General features: G+C 39.0%; 1 long non-coding RNA gene across 1 annotated transcript in view; it reads left to right on the top strand.

Annotated features, from left to right (window-relative positions):
* LOC136302141 (uncharacterized) overlaps positions 1 to 16,035 on the top strand; it is a 59,804-nt gene extending 43,769 nt beyond the window's left edge. Inside the window, exon 4 of the long non-coding RNA XR_010724007.1 lies at positions 15,550 to 16,035. This is a non-coding gene — a long non-coding RNA (uncharacterized lncRNA). The remainder of the gene's footprint in view (positions 1 to 15,549) is intronic.
* Positions 16,036 to 16,291: the final 256 nt, after the last annotated feature.

The following is a 16,291-nucleotide window of genomic DNA, read 5'->3' as shown; positions in this document are numbered from 1 at the left end:
TAAACTTTTGCATAGCTGAAAATGGAATTCTACTTATTTGAAAAATATCAGAGAAGGAAAATGTAGTGGGGGAGAAAAATCCAGCTGCTTAGGTTGGTGATGTGTTAAAAATAGCCTCTGTAAAGACACATTAGTGTATAAGGATTTAGGAATGTATCAGATAAGATAGAGGAAGGTAAAGGGAGAATGCAATGTGTCATATGTCTTCACAGTTGATTAGCTGGTTATTGTTGGTGCTTACTGGGGGTTTCCTCAAGGAGAGACTTCACATCAAGGTCATGGTGTCACAGTGATCAGTACAATAATAAGTCTGTCGAGTACTCTTTAATGATGGGGGGAAGGGAAAGGGGGCAAGGGAGCTTTCTTCTTTAAGTAGTGATTTCTTAAACAAAATACCATATAATATGGAGAACTGATTGAATTTAGCCAACTGTTATGTCACCATAGCAACCATACATGTGGACTCCACAGTGAAAATAATCTTTATTTCTCAGGGATTAAAATGCTGTTTCTCTTTCTTGGGGGGGGGGGGGGGGAGTGGAGGCAGGGGGAGATGTGACAGATATGCTGTTGTATTTGAGGGAAGAACTAGTTTTGGTTTGTTTTAAATATCGTGTTAGGGAGAAAAGATGTGGATGCTTTGTGCACTGCATTGGCAGATTTTCCTATGTGGCCATATGTTACCTTCAGTGGGAGAATCACAAAAGCAAAACAATTACACACTGCCTGACCAGAAAAAAGAAGTCTTGACAGTTGTTATTGTTTATTTCTAACATTTTGCACTTAGAGGTCATAGACCTAAAAGTGTGATCAGCTAGGCTGGACTCTTTCTATTGGCTTTCTGTTCTTGGTTAGGTCAAAAAGCTACAGCTAAAGTATTCTTTTAATGATGTGGTATATAAATGGAATAAAAATTTTGCTGATATTTAAAACATGTCAACTCCTACGGTGAGTTGTATTAACAGTCGGAAGATGACCCAGTAGGCTAATCCAATGGAAGTGTCTTACCCAATTTGACACCTTTTGTTGAGGAAACTGCCCCAAAAACTGGGTAATAATAAACAGTTTGCCTGGGAGCAGTATGAGGCAATTTCACATGCCCATTAATTGTCTATTTGTGTAGGACAAATATTTCTAACTGATGGCAGAAAACTGCGGTTTCTTACAGTATTTCAATGTTTCATCATGACAAGGAAAATTATTTTTATACTAACAATAACCCCTCTTAATCAGCTGTATTTGACTTACAGCAAGCAAGCTCTTATCAATTACTTCTGGAAAGAAGAAGGAATCCTTTATAACTAAAAGGTATATTTGTATGTATGCTGTACTGTATTCAGAGAGGACAAATACTCCTTTTATTCTCCTGTAGGCAGGTTTTCACTGGGCTTTCTAAGCAGCATTTATGAAGAACAAAGTGAGAGCATAACTTTATAGTGGAGACAGGGAAAAGGCTGTTCAGAAAAGCAGAGTCGAGCTTTTAGGGGTCCTGAGGGCTCCCCTGGGGTTGTGCAAACTTTCTGCCAACACTGAGCAAGACAGAGCAGTGCTGGGGTCAGGGGGAAAACATAGTTCTGCTGCTGCAGTGCTGAACCTTTTGCTCACAAGTTTTGCCTTATAGCAACGTCACAACCAATGCTCTCCTTTTGCACCAAGTTTGGTGGGAGTGGGGTAGGGAGGGCAGCACTGCTGCATGACACACAGCACAGCTAGTGCCTGTGTGACCATGGGCACCGTGACAGCCAGAGAAGCAAAGACAGCTCTGGAATGACAAGTGCTCTGTCCTTTAGGGAAACGGACCATGACAGAAAGAGCTAGGAGTCCCAAGACCAAGCATGTCCGTAAATGTCTCTTTCCTTTATAATCTTCATTAATAAAACATTATTACTAATAACAGGCTCCATCAGTGGGTCACAGAGAAAAAGCAATGCCTGAAGCTTTGTATCTTCTTTCAAAATGCTGCCTCTGTCTCTGAATGATGGATTAGCTGCTGAACAGCTCTGTCAGTGCTACCTAGCAGTGAACTGATGATACCATTTTCCCACAATTAATTCAAGTGTTGCAGCAAGGCTGACCTGGCTAATTAGCATGAAATAACATTCAAATTACCACAAGTATATTATCTGTCTCTTCATTGTTTTTAATTTGCTGACAGCAAAATCACTGAAAACAGAGATCTTAGAGAGATAGTTTAAAGAGCCCTATTATTCTGGTGAAGTGAGTTGCAGTAGCGCTGCCTTTGACCAGCTGCAGCTCTTGTAGCCATATTGAGTCAAAGCTGGCCTATTTTAGCTCCCCTTCAGGAGTCTTTTTGCTTCCCTGAAGGTGTGACGTCAAGTGTTATTAATAGCTGAGTTGCCTAACATCTTATAAAAGCTGTATATTTCCATGGATTTCATTCTTTTGGTACTGGTTTTCCACATAGGGGGCTATAGTGTAGGGCTTGGGGATGCGGCTGTGGAGAAAATAGTGCATAAAGCAGGAGGGGAACACATTGGAGAAATACAGCCCCTACACTCATAACATTTGTGACTTTTAGCTGTTTCTGGAAATGCATAACAGTCTTTTTTTTTCATTGAGCTTTGAGTACTGTAGTATCTGTGCTGATGCTAGCGATGATGGCTCCCGTTGTTTTGAACATCTGGAGATATGCACAAGGCAGAACACTGCTTCCCCTCCTCCATCAGCCCCACACATGCACCCTTAACTGCATAGAGCTAATCACTATGATGTGATCCTGTGCAAACCATGGTACTCAGGAGAAGATTTTGTGCTAATCTTTTAAATGTTGGTCATTGAAGGTTGCACTCCAGCACCTATGAAACAAGGTGAGAGACAACCTGTGAGCAAATTCTCATGTGTGATTTCTTGCTCTCATCCATTTCTGTGGAATTTTGCTGTGAATTTCCATCCATTTTTATTTTCAATTATACAAAAAAGAAAACCACACAGAAGACATTATAATTTAATAAATGCTTTTCACAAAATATACAAAGCAATAGGAAATTTTTGCAAGACATGCAAAGTTCCTGAATGAAAAGAAGCAGCTGTTTTGAAGATATGGAGCTGGATTGCTTTTGATTGTAGTTTTTCCATTACATCCCTAAAGTCTTCCAGCTGCACCAAAATGATCAAACCACTTAATTGCTAACTGCCTATAAATTGCTAATGTTTAACTGGATCAACAGTTTCCCATTTGCTTTCTGCTTCTGCAGCATACCAGACACTATGTGATACCAAACTCTACAGACTATCTAAAAAGAGAAAGCACCAGTGAGAGAAAACCATGTAATACACAATAATTGCTCCATGACACAGTGTTTGCTATTTGTTTTATGTCATTCCTGGGTAAAAAACATAAGCTATTGCTCTTATTGGGTTTTCCACCTGTCCCTCATTCATTGAAAATCTGCAGTAGTAGAGAGTTTCCCCACTGACTCTTTTCCTATGGGTCCATAAAAACCCCAAAACTGGGTTTTTTCCCTGTTTTGCCTGCTTCCTTGATTTCCCCTAATTCAGATAAAGCCCATTAGTATGGGAATAGAAGAGTTGTTTTCATCTACAGTTAGTTTCAATACTACCTTAGGTCAATATTGATACATTACATTGTGCTAACATAAGAACAGTGAATTTTCTAGAACTTTTGTATTGCTACACAATTGATTTGATATCTTTCCTTATTCAAGGGAGATATTTTTAGCTGATATTAATTTGTTTGAGGTTTCAGTTATGGTGTTTTTTTTTCCTTTTGCTCCTGTTTAAGATCCATTATGGAGAATGATAAAGATGCTGCCCAGGAGGACAGCTTTTTTTTCTGGTTTTTTCTCCTTCTCATTTTGTCTGGACTAATCACTGCATGAAGAAAGGTGATTTTCTTGCTCACTGTCATGCCTTGAATAATGAAATTGACTTGAAAAAGTATTTTCTTTTAAAAGATGATGGCTTTTGCAATAGCAACAGAAAGGCCTATCCTGAACAGTAAAGAGCATTTAGGTCTTCATCACTACGACAGTGACCACAGCAATCAATAATCAGCGCATCTCAGTTCCCAAGTTGGGTTTTTCAAACCTGGTTACTGATTTCTCCCTTTGTGATGTCCCTTTGAGATACTTACATGTCCTGGCCAGGTGACAGTGGCTATGTGAGCTGTGTGCAAGAGACTCTCAGGCAAAGGGTTCTGTTCTCCATGTGTTTGCCTTACAGCAACTGCTTAAAAATGTCTTTGACTGCTCTGCAATTTTTTTTTTCCTCAAGTCTTTTGGCTTCATGACCTTACACTTACCTTGTAGAAAATCAAAATGGGAGGAAGGTCATGTAGTGGCCATGTGTGAATGTTGTTTTATTCATATCTGTTGCAGCCATCACTAAATGCCTACAAGGCACGTTATTGTAAAGCAAGCAAGGGCCACTGGTATGTTCTCTTGAACATTCCCAATTGGGAGATCTGACCAGCAACATTTTGTTCCAAGTGCTTCTCTGCTATAACCAATGCAAAGATATTTCATATTGTGGTGCTTGTAGTGGTTCCAAAAACCTTGCATATGAAGGCTAAGGGAGATGAGATTGCTCGGTCTAGAAAAGAGAAGGCTTCAAGTTTACCTAGTTGCAGCCTTCCAGTACCTGCAGGGGGCCTACAAGAAAGCTGGAAAAGGACTTTTTACAAGGGATAGGACAAGAGGGAATGACTTCAAACTAAGTGTAGACTTTGATTAGATATTAAAAAAAAAAAAAAAATTCATTACTCTGAGGGTAGTGAGGCACTGGAACAGGTTGCCCAGAAAAGCCATGTATGCCCCATCCCTGGAAATATTCAAGGCCAAATTGGATGGAGGTCTGAGCAATCTGGTCTGGTGAAAGTTGTCCTTCACTGTAGCAAGAGGCTTGGAACTGGATGATCTTTAAGGCCCCTTCTAAGCCAAACCATTCTATGATTTATATAATTCACAAACAGCCAATTAGCAAATGCATGGCAAAAACTTCCTGCTTGTTGCAAGGGCTGCTCACCCTCCACCTGCTCTGTGTGTGCAGTGGGCTGGGAAGCTTTGCTGGGGTTTCCTTGTGGGTCTGTCCAAAGAAGTGTTGGATTTGGGGGCCAGGGATAGCCCAGAGTCCTGGCACCTGCCATCACCCCTACAGTGAGAAGCATCCGTGGGGCAGGTTCCTCGAGCCTGCAACTCAGCTGTCTGGCACAAATAGAGCATCTCAGCTTGACTCTTATCTCAAGTGCCTAAAAATGGCACTTAGCATGCCTGCTGTGCTCTCTATTTCACAAAAGGCTGGTTTCAGTAGTCTGCAAGTGCATTGCAGCTGATCTCAAGCAGGCTTTACTATGGGTGGTGAGAAGCCACCACCTGAGATGGTTCTTGTTTGATTCAGGAGAAGTCACCTTCTCTGGAAAGATGTCTCTGACCTCACACCAGCTGCACCAGGTTGCAAATAGCCTGCTGCACTGGTAAAAGAGAGGTGTGCACCTTGCTTGTCCCCTCCCTAAGCAACACCAATCTGCATTAAAAATATATATATATTTTGGTGGAATTATATCTTCCATATTCACAGAGATCAGGCAGTGATATGAGAGCCATTTTTGGGCAGCAGTCAGGGAGAAGCACAGCATTTCTGACCTGTTCAAGAATATTTTTTGTAAAATGTTAAATTTCTAAGTATTTTTCTCAGCATGTCATATTTCTCCACCCACTCTCCCTTGCTTAGAGGTGTTTAAAAATGTTTGGAATAGAAACACATGAAAAATATTTAATCACAGCAATGGCCTTGTATAGAGCGTTCTGTTGAGCAAAAAGTCTGTGTAATCTGCATGTCAGTAACCACTTGGAGACATTACATGAGCTCTCTAATCACTCAAGGACGTTTTATGCTCTGGGAACAACAATGACAGCCTTTCCTGGACCAATACAACAGAGTTCTTTCCACTGACAACATCTCTTGGAGTAGTGAGAGAAACGTTGCCGTGCTTGATGCTGAGATCTGGTGGATGTCTTGGTTTTAATGGCAATCAGCATGCAGCTGTTTTCACAATTGTTTAAAAATCATATTCAGAGTGTCTGAAAAAACTGGAGCAGGAATCAGTGTGATCCAATTTAGAATGCATAGCAACATTGGTGTACTAATTATAATTTTGCCAAAAGCAATTGTCACAGTCATAAAACTGCCAGTCTTTGGTGGTGGGCAGCTTTCTATTTCACAGGCATCTGGTAGAATAAGCAGAGGACGATTAGCTTGCCAGACTGCCGGCTGTGTGCAAGAACAAAAAAATCTCCTAGTTGAGTTAGGCTGGAGAAACCAGTGAATTCTACAGCAGAGATGGTGGGCTAAAGCACTGGAAAATAGAATATTGTGTGGCATTTAACAAATAAGGCTGCGAGTGTGTCATGTCAATTCTTACAAAGCTTAGTGCTCTCTCAAGCTATTCTGCACCCTTCAGAACACAAATAGTTCTGATATTTTTATACCTAAAAATACCTGAGGTGCTTGTGTAGCAGGCACGTAAGCAAGATTTGCCATCAGTTTCAAGTGTCAGAGAGCACACTGTTGCGCTCTTTTAGGTCAAGACTGAGGGCCAACACATAACTTCCACTTTCCTTCATCCCAGAGATGGAGATACACCTCTCATAAGTCAGACACTTACCAGAAGTCAGCTGGACATTTTTCAATGACATTTTCCAATGACACAGGCTGGCACCGAGAAAATTCCATTTTGAAGCAGGCACAATGTGAGATCATCATTCTCTCATTGCAGAGCTTTCCAGCCCAATTTCAGGATTTCATTTCAATAACACGGCAAATTTTATTTCAACGTTGTATGAGAACATGCAAAAACAAAACAAAAAAACAACCACTTTGTTTGAGCCTTTCATAGGGTTTCCAAGTATTTAAACTCATGAAGGATAATTGGTTTTCTCCTTGAATATGGAGCAGAATTCTATTTTAAAATCTCTACTTATACCAGTTGGATGTTGCCATCAGGTGCAGCAAGGGCAAGGGCCCTCCTTTCCCTCTCACTGCTGCTGCTTGAACAGCCATGGGAAACCCCTCTGAAGACAGCAGCCTTGTCATCTCATGATTTACCTCTGCAGCTGGTTCTGCCTCTTGGAGAGGGAGGCAGACCTGAAGTGTGCCCTACACATTCTTTTCCCTAGATGCATGATGGTTGTTTCTGTATTATAATAAATGAACTGTTGCAAAATTTGCCACATTTTACATGAAGAAGTTCTAATTGATTTTAGGAGATAAAATTTATGTGGAACAAGGAGTGTTTTATCCCACTGTGTTTGTACTGCTTGTCTCAGTGAAGGTTTGATCTTTTAATTCTGTTGCCTATTCCACAGACATCATTTATAGAAAGGAATCTTTTCATTTCAGTAACTGAATTGTGTTAATCAGCTCTCTGTATCAAATGGGTCAAACGCCTGCCCTCAAACCAAAACTTTGATTGAATGAAATTTACCTACCTAAACATTTGTAACAGAGGAAGAAACAGCTTAGTTCTTTCCTGGAGATACTTTGAGACTGTGTTATCCATAATTCAATGCTTAGCTGAGGTTGGAATAAAGAACAATCAGCTAAATGAGAAAATTATTATAGGGCAGGCTAGGCACGTTTTCTTCTCAGTGAGAAAATTAAGACTGTAGTACAGGTTTGTGGTATCTTTTTTTCACTGTTTCACTTGGTTACATGTTCAAGCTAGAAGGGATGATAATCGCAAAATGATAATCTAAGAAATAGTAGTAGCTGTAAAAGCATAACTTAGATGGAACTTCATGTTTGTTACTTTCCCTGGGGGTCAGAGCCCCATGGAACAGTGTTAATAGGTCTTCTGCTGGTCTTCCAAATCTAACACAGCGTTCCTCAGTTTTAAATACACTAAAACTTTATCTACTCTTTAATTTAGAATAACAAACTGAATAGGATATTCACAGTAAGCTCACTGATGAGATGATTGATGGTAGGAGGACTTTTGTTTGTGTTGTTTGTCATGGAAACATGATTTTTTAAATCTCCAGGAATTGAAGTGCTGCTTCTTTGCTTTCATCTGCTAGTGCACGTGATTTTGTTGTATAAAATGGTGGCTATGAATAAAGAGGCTCACAAAAGGACTTGGGAAAGAGCCTATGTGAAAAAAAAAGTGTCTTGGAAAATCGCATTTAATTTTTTTATATAGAATGATAGCACTGGATTACAGTAGATAAATCTCAGCAATATTTGTGTTTGCTACTTATCATGTGCTTAGAAGTACTTGCTTTCCCAAAATAGCAACTAGATTTGAATACCAGTTAAAAAGTAATTGTCAGACATGGATAATTACTTTAAATAAAAACAATTGTATTTCTCCTTCTTAGTTAGTTACAGAAATGAAAATTACTAACCCTTGGGTATTTTAATATTTTTATAAATATTTAATATTCTGTAGGTACCCCAGTTTATATATGTTAAGCCTTTGAACATTTCAGAGCAAGGAATTTTATATATGCCAGAAGAAACATTGGGGCACTCTTCCATCTCTTCATCCCTTCCCCCACCCCATCTTTTGTGTTCATTCCTAGACAAAAACTAGAGAAGGAATGAGTCTCTCTGTGTTGGCATTGTGAAATGCAGCACAGCTACAAAAAAACTCTTGTCCTTTAAACGACTGCTCCAAGTAGGGACGGAAGCAGGGCTTGCTTTGAGCTAGGAATGGGCAGCGAGAGCAGAAAATAATGACAGAGGGCACAGATATCCTGCTGAAGGCAGCGCTTGTCCTGCCCATATGCCCTCTAACAGTCAACAAATTGTTTTGTGTGGAAAACACTGGCTACTCTTTCTGCATCATTTGCTCAGTGTAAGAGAGAAGATGTCAAGAATAATGCGATGTGGGGGAAGGGAGGGAAGATCTCTGCAAAGCAGTTTCCAGCATGCTGTTGGAGAGGGTGAAAAGAAAAATGTTTAGGGAAAATGCTACTGCAGCTGAAAATGTATATTCAGAAAGACTGGAGTCCCTCTGTAGGATGCACCTATTTTTCCTCCAGTCTTGCATATCTTTAGTATATGTTAGCTTCTAGTAAATCCACTTCTACAGAAATGTAATTGCGATGTCTTTCTGCCACTTGGGAAAAGACTGACCCCAAAATTTTTGATCAAGCAGGTTGTTGAAAGAGGAAAGATTTTCAGGGAGAGGCAACACCTTTTCCTTAGACTTACTGATAGAGCTGGAGCAGAAGAAATATGAGAGCTTTTGTCTCAGAGTAATTTTATCAGTTTCTTAAGGAACAGTGGCTGCAAACTTGCCTTATTTGTTTACAGCTATCTTTACCTTCCTTTCCCTGCAAACCCTAGACTATAATGCTGCAAGTCTACTGCTACATATTAAAAAAAAATTACATAATATAGAGAAATAACATTTTAAATTTATATTAACTTTGGAATTTCAATTAATGCTGGATTATCATCTTTTCCTTTTCATGTCTCCTGCCTCTTGTGGAACCAGCTTGAAAAGGACCATGGTTGCTGCAGAGGCTAAACCCAGCTATGCAGAAAGTCAGCAGTGTATCACGGGCTGTGCTTGCCTCTGGACTGGTTCTCTTGTCATCTTACCCAATGTAACCACTTACTTTTTCTTAGATGTCTTTTAATCACATGTGAAGAGATATCTTACTGCACAGTGGTAACTTAATGTTAATCACAAAAATACTGTGTTAAATAGTTTTTAAAAGGTCAACTCAAAGTAAATTTTTCCCCATGGGCTCTCTGTCAGGAATGGTGAGAGAGATTTCAGGTAGATTAAGTTTTCAAAACCTTGATCAGTGCAAGACTTCAGATTTTGTCTTTGGAGAAAAAGATGATAATGCATTTGCCCTGCAGGAGCATGAAGCAAGTGAAATCCATGGGATTTCCTTTTATTTTGTAAATACTCTTGGAGGAGGCAAATTTTGACCTCTTTCAGACATGGAGTCCTCAATTTTAGCATTTAAATAAGGAAGGTTGGAAACACCAGAGTGACTTGATTTATATACAAGGACAGCAAAGCTTGTTGTTATCATTATGAAGTTGTTGATGTTAGCTGACATGAGATCGCAGGAATTTCAGAAGAACATTGCCAAAGTGTATAGAAAGCCAAGTATACTGATATAGGGGAAGTGTATTTGGGACCTCTCAGGCACTTCCTGAGAAGTTTAATTTCAACTGTTCAGAAAAAAATAACAAGACACCATCAAAAGAAAATTGAGGATACTGTCATGCACAAAACCTGTCAATAGGAGCGTTGAAAGTATTACATAGAAATTTAAACATTTTCTTATTTGAAGTGGATTTCTCTAACTAGATTTCTCTAACCACTATAAAGGAAAGTGCCACTGGGCAATCTTTATTTTGAGTTACTGACTTCCTGGGGAAATGAGGAGTTTATCCATCAGAGTTAAAGCATTGAGTTGCTGGGACAAAGAGTTTAGCTGGATTCAATCAAAAACATACAATTTGAGCCTTTATAGACATGTCTCATCATACCTTAGTTAACTCATTATATAGAAATTTGAAGTTACACAAAAAGGGCAGGAAATTGTAGAAACTGTGGAAAGGTTATACTCTTTTTCCTAATAAAATTTTGAAGCATGCACAAAAAAACCCTTAGATGAAAGTGACCTCTGGGAAAAAAAAATGGAACAAATCCCTCTGGTTTTCTGTTATTGCTCTGCTGGGACACAATGGGGTGCTTTTGGGGAGGTCCATGGTGTTTCACTTCAATGCTGCTTACACATTTCTGCAGTTTACTGTAAGTTTCACATTTCTGGTTTACTGCTCTGCTGACTTCATGGATTGAGACATGAGGGCTAAAAATTTTATAGAGGATGCGTTTTTTGTGACACTCTTTCCTAGGTGACACTATTTCACTATTTCCTAGTGACTTGAGAGAAACTGAATGAGGACACAAGAGAAATGATCTTAACTTTGGGCTAAAAAATTGTTGGAGAGGTGTTTAACCATGGACTTCAAGGGCAGAAGGTACAAGGACAAACAATCTATTTGGGTTCAATGAATAAATACTGTGCAGAATTTGGATCTTTGTAGACAAGTGTCATCTACAGAAGAGTTCTCTATCCAGGGGCAGGCACGTGTAAAATACTTAGAATAGGTTTTCTACTATTTTTTTTTTCTTCTTTTTTTTTTTTTTAATTAAGATTCACTGTGAAAATGTTGTTTGGGATTTTGGGTATTTTTTTTAATATTTGTACTTTACATTGATTTTTTTAACTGCATAAGAAAATCCTTCCTTGATGACAGGGTGTGTTTCCACATCTTAGGATAAACATGTCATGGATTAAAATGGATAGCAAATGATTTGTTTAGGAGATTTTTTTTTTCCCCCTAAATTGACAAGAAACTCGTAATCTGGAAAGAGTCTATTTTCTGTAAAATATTTACAAAACTACTGTAGCTGATTAATCTAATTTAAGTCTAATGGACCATGCCCTGCGGTGGGCATGATTATTACCGCTATTGATAATGAAAATATCTTCTTCCTCTTCATTCACCACAATGTGATTTGGTGGTGGTGTCTAAATCAGCTATTTTTCAACCTTGTCATTGAAAACCTGCAAGATCCAGGAGTTCTGGAGAGTCAGCCTTCACAACTTTGTAGCTCTGCAATTTGTCTTCACTGATTTTTTGTAAGCCTTCCACTCTGTGTCTTTTTGAGATGAACCTCTGGAAAATTCCTTTTAAATGGACTTTTTTTGGTAGTTTTTTGTGTCTCCCAGCCTGTTTTCCAACGTCTCTCAGCTGTGTAAGGGATATTTACTTGACTTGCAAGCACCAACTTTCTTAAAAGTCAGCTACTTGGAGTCTCTTGAGATAATGTTTTCTCTGCTGGATAGTTCCCTTTCTTCTGTGGAAGAGAAAAACACAAGCTCGGGATGATATTATTTAAGTCTTTAAGAGCAAATTATTTTCAGTGCTGCTTAATGGAGCTGTGTAAAATTTTGATAGTGATGATCCTACACCCCCGTCAGTAAATAACACCAGAGCATTCTTATTTGCATGTTGTAAGATTATTTGATGAAATTTGAAAATATATTTTAATGCAACGGGGTACTTGCTGTATTTCTCATGCTGCCCTCAACTACTAACTTGTTCATCAAATAAGAATTTCAGTTGTCTAAAATACTTGGATTGAGATATGCATAAGCTTAAGATGACTATCCGACCTCCAAGGGTAGGAGCCCTGCCTATATTTTTTTCCTCCATGGTTGTTGTAAACAGAAACCATTAAAATGTATTTTGGAGGGATTTTGAAAGGCCATAAATACCATCAAGGGAATCTGCCATCATCATCCTGAAAGGACACTACAGGATTGTTAAATGAATTGTTAAAACACATAAATGCATAATGACACACTCAGCACATATTTGTATTGTTTTTTTCATGTGCTCCTCACCAAGTGGCACAGGAACCATGAGCAGAGCTCTTGGGCATGGCAGGAGAAGCAGAGCAGTGGTGACAGCTGGAGCACTCTGCTGAGGGAATGCTGCCCAAAGCGCTGTCCCTAAACCCACACCGCTTATGGTGTCCAGTGCTGCGGCACACGGGATTACCAAGCCTTGCTAAGTTTAAAGTACAGTAATCCTCTTTCATGCAGTAACACGTGTAGATTCTTTATAACAGCTTAGATGGTAATTAGTGGGGGATTTCGGATTCATTGACTGGATACAAATATAGCATATGGGAGGGAAATACCTAGGCAGCAGTTCTCAAACTCGGGGTCACTAATGCAGTAAGGGTTCCAGCATTTATGGGGATGGGCATGAGCCAGCAGAAATTTGCAGTGGGGTGAGTGTTACTAGCATTTTGGGATTGCAAACAGAGATGTAGAATCTTCATCAGAAACATGTCCTGGCTGGTAGAAGTTTCTAGTTCCATGTTTTCTCCAGCATTTTGTAACCATAGGTGTAAATCTGTTGGGGCTGACACCAGCTGGCTGCATCAGCGGTTACTGTTCTGCTTTTGAAGTGTTTGGAAAATGTGGTTGTTCAGTCAGCCTTATTAGTTTAGAGAGTTTTGATATGCCTTATGAGAACAGGCCTGGGGTGAGGTGAGAAAGAACGAAGTGAACTGACCTCCTTTTACCTGCAGGGACATTATCATTGCAGCTAAGGCAAAGTGAAAGATTTTACAAATTTTACTATTCAGCAGAACAGTGTAGTCTCTGAATGAATTTTACTGCAAATGCATTGGCTCTTTCTGCTTACAAAGTGTCTGTATTTTAGCTATTCGACTGGTAATAGTGGAATATTGCCAGCTAGCAAAGTTGAGCAAAAAGAGAAGAATTTGCTGGTTTAAGGTTTAAGAGAGTAATAAAAATCCTTTTAACTTCTTTTTTAGTACTTGGGAGAATTTTTTATTTAGATAAGAACAAGATTCATATCAGCTTAAAATGCCAACTCAGATCCCAGAAATATAAGCTGAATTTGCATAATTAAGATTTAGAATCCATGAGTTCAGCTTTTAGTTTACATATTGGCTGTTGCATGCTTAATTTCTTGTCAGAAGAGCAAGGGACGGGAGTATGAAGCCCTAGGTGAGAGCTGGTTTTGAAATACTCATTTGAATTAAAAATGCAAGCAAACAACAAACATCAAAATTTTATCTGAACTGGCATTTTTATGTTTTTGAGCAGCAATAAGGGCTTGATTTTGATTCTCTTTTTACTTGTAGGGAGCTTTTAGGTTTGTTTACCAATAACGGGCTTTGACAACTCTTTTTTTAACATCTGGTAAATGCTTTACTAAAAAATAATGTTAAATGTATGAAAATATTCATTCTCTATCCCTCGTATGAGATATTAATCACATTACAAAACCCCACCATGTTTTATTTAGTATCTTGAATAGTTTGCAATTAAAATTAATTTTATTTTTCATCAAAGTTTTTATTTTTAAATGAACGTTGCTCATATCATCTTGTTTAATCATTGCATGACTTTCTCCCTCTCTTTCCCTTTCCCTGAATAAACAATCCTCCTGGTTAAGCTGCCCTTTGATGAATTCTGAAATTTTGTGGGGTTTATGGCAATATCTTCTTCTGTGCCAATAGTGGCTTCCCCACTTTAAGTAGCATCCCTGGAAAAGTGCACCAAAGAAATATTTCAGTAAATTTGAGACTGAAAGCAAAAGGCCGTTGATTAAGCCTATGCAAACACTTGCCTTTGGGTTCATTTGCCAAGGTGAAGATATTGTGTGTGTGGGCAGAAAAACACACATTGAAACTTCAGTTTTCTGGAGGCAGGGGGTCAGCATTCAGGCTCTCCTGCAGATGGGGAAGTACCAGATTTTGACCCATCCCTTCTCGAGAGATTTGATTGTCAGGGCTGAGGGCTGGGGTTTGGGCTGGGGATCTGAGCACAGGCAGCAGCTGCAGCAGGGCAGCAGCTTCCTCTTGTGGAAGAGCTGTTGTGTGAGCTTGGCCTGATGTGAGCCCCAAGAGGGCAGGTGGACCTCCTTGGGCAGATGTGAACGTGATGCCAGCTCCCAGTTTTCGCTGCAGAAAGCATGTGAGCAGCTGCTTCTCCTCTCTTCCCTAAGACAGGCATAAACACTATGCAAGCCACCCACAGAATCATGCAGAAAAGCACATCTCAGGTTGGGCTTTTTTCATTTTAACTCTGCCTGTGTAATACAACAAGTGTGCAACATTAAATACTTTACTTTTCTAGAAAAGAAACAAAATCTGTAGCTCTTTGGTCAAAAGATGCATCTAGGCCTTGATCTATTTCTACATTATTATTCAGTTTTCATTTCATTCATACATTATTATGTATTTTAAAACCCCAATTTTGCAGATAGTTTCAAAATGTCTGAAGTGGCATTTTTAGGTCATGAACTAGTTGTGGAATATTTTGACCTACTTCTGTAGATGAACCTAGAAATTTGAAAGGAAAATAAATGTTGACTTCAATGAATCTTATCACTATCTATTTTGGAAGACATCCTTTCTCTCTCTCTGAGAATTTTGTCAAATCTGTATAGAATATTAATAGGCAAGAAAAGTGCAGAAATAAACTTCCTTTTTTCTCCAACTTTGTAGCAGAAAAAGATTTGAGTGCCAAGTGTCACTAGTATGCTGATACCTCCTGTAACCTGTTATGCTACTCTTTTGCTCTTGTGTCTGTGCCCCCACACACCACATACATTGAGACTGTGAATTCTCTGGGATTTATTTCTTAGGACCAGAAGGCACACCAGTCTGTTGCACTTACAAGGCATAATGGTATTATTTCATCCTTGATGAAATTTGTAGTGTTTCTTGTTGAAACTACTCACTTTACATCCTGCCTGCCGTGTTCTCCTGTGATCACTTTGCTTGCTTTAATCACAATTAGGCACTCTATTTTTTTTCTCACTGCCTTGTTTTCAATTGATTTTCTTAATTAATGCATCCAAGCTAGTAAGCAAATAGAGAGGAACAGAGAAAACTGTAGCGGTAGTCATTTCTTTTGTTGCTGTGCTGTTCTATTGTTTTCCGTTCCATGTTAACTCTGGCTCAGATAATCTTTTTTCTTACTCCAGATGACTCACAGGCTAAACAGAGCAGATGGGGGAGTGATTTCAGACGGTGACCTCATTTCTGCAAATACTACTTCTCAAAAAGAGACAGCAATCAACCTGTGTCTTACAAGAAGAAAAAGGTTGCTTTTTTTTTTTTTCTTTCCCTTTTACTGCATTATAGACATGAACAATTTTGAAAAGATGAAAGGGCAAGGGGGGAAAAATGTGAGCTTCCAGCACTACCAGTGTGTTCTGCTGTTCTGAGCCTTGTCAAAGACTCAAAGAGCACTGTCAAACCTTTGGGTTCAGTTACCTTGAAATCTTTTCTCACGCTATACTTTTAGTTCCTCTCTGTGCACAAAGTATTCAAGAGATTATTTTGTTCCTGAAGCAGTTTTGCATTTCAACACATTAAATAAGAGATTGACTACTCATCTCTGTATCTGAAGTTAATCAGGAATTAGTTGTGGTGTTCAGGTCATAGATGCCAAAACTATTGCTGCAGAAAAATACACATAATAATGGCTATGCGATATTATCAAAAAGTATAAGTCCTCAAAAAAAATCTGTATCTGCAATGAATAGTGGTGCTCATTCTTTTTCTTGTGGTCTTTATTGTCATGACTAGTCCAACAGAAAACACAGCTGGATGAAACCTGTGGGACAGAAGTTTCCATAATGCTGGAAACACCTGACAATTTACTTTTTCTGTGAATGCTCAGTAGTATGTATATACTGAGCAATGAGCTGTCTTGAAAACATA

This window comes from Chamaea fasciata, unplaced genomic scaffold, assembly GCF_029207755.1.
Source record: "Chamaea fasciata isolate MVZ Bird 193981 ecotype frontalis unplaced genomic scaffold, bChaFas1.0.hap1 SCAF_1, whole genome shotgun sequence".
NCBI lineage: Eukaryota > Metazoa > Chordata > Aves > Passeriformes > Sylviidae > Chamaea > Chamaea fasciata.
This window is presented reverse-complemented; position numbering and strand designations above follow the sequence as displayed.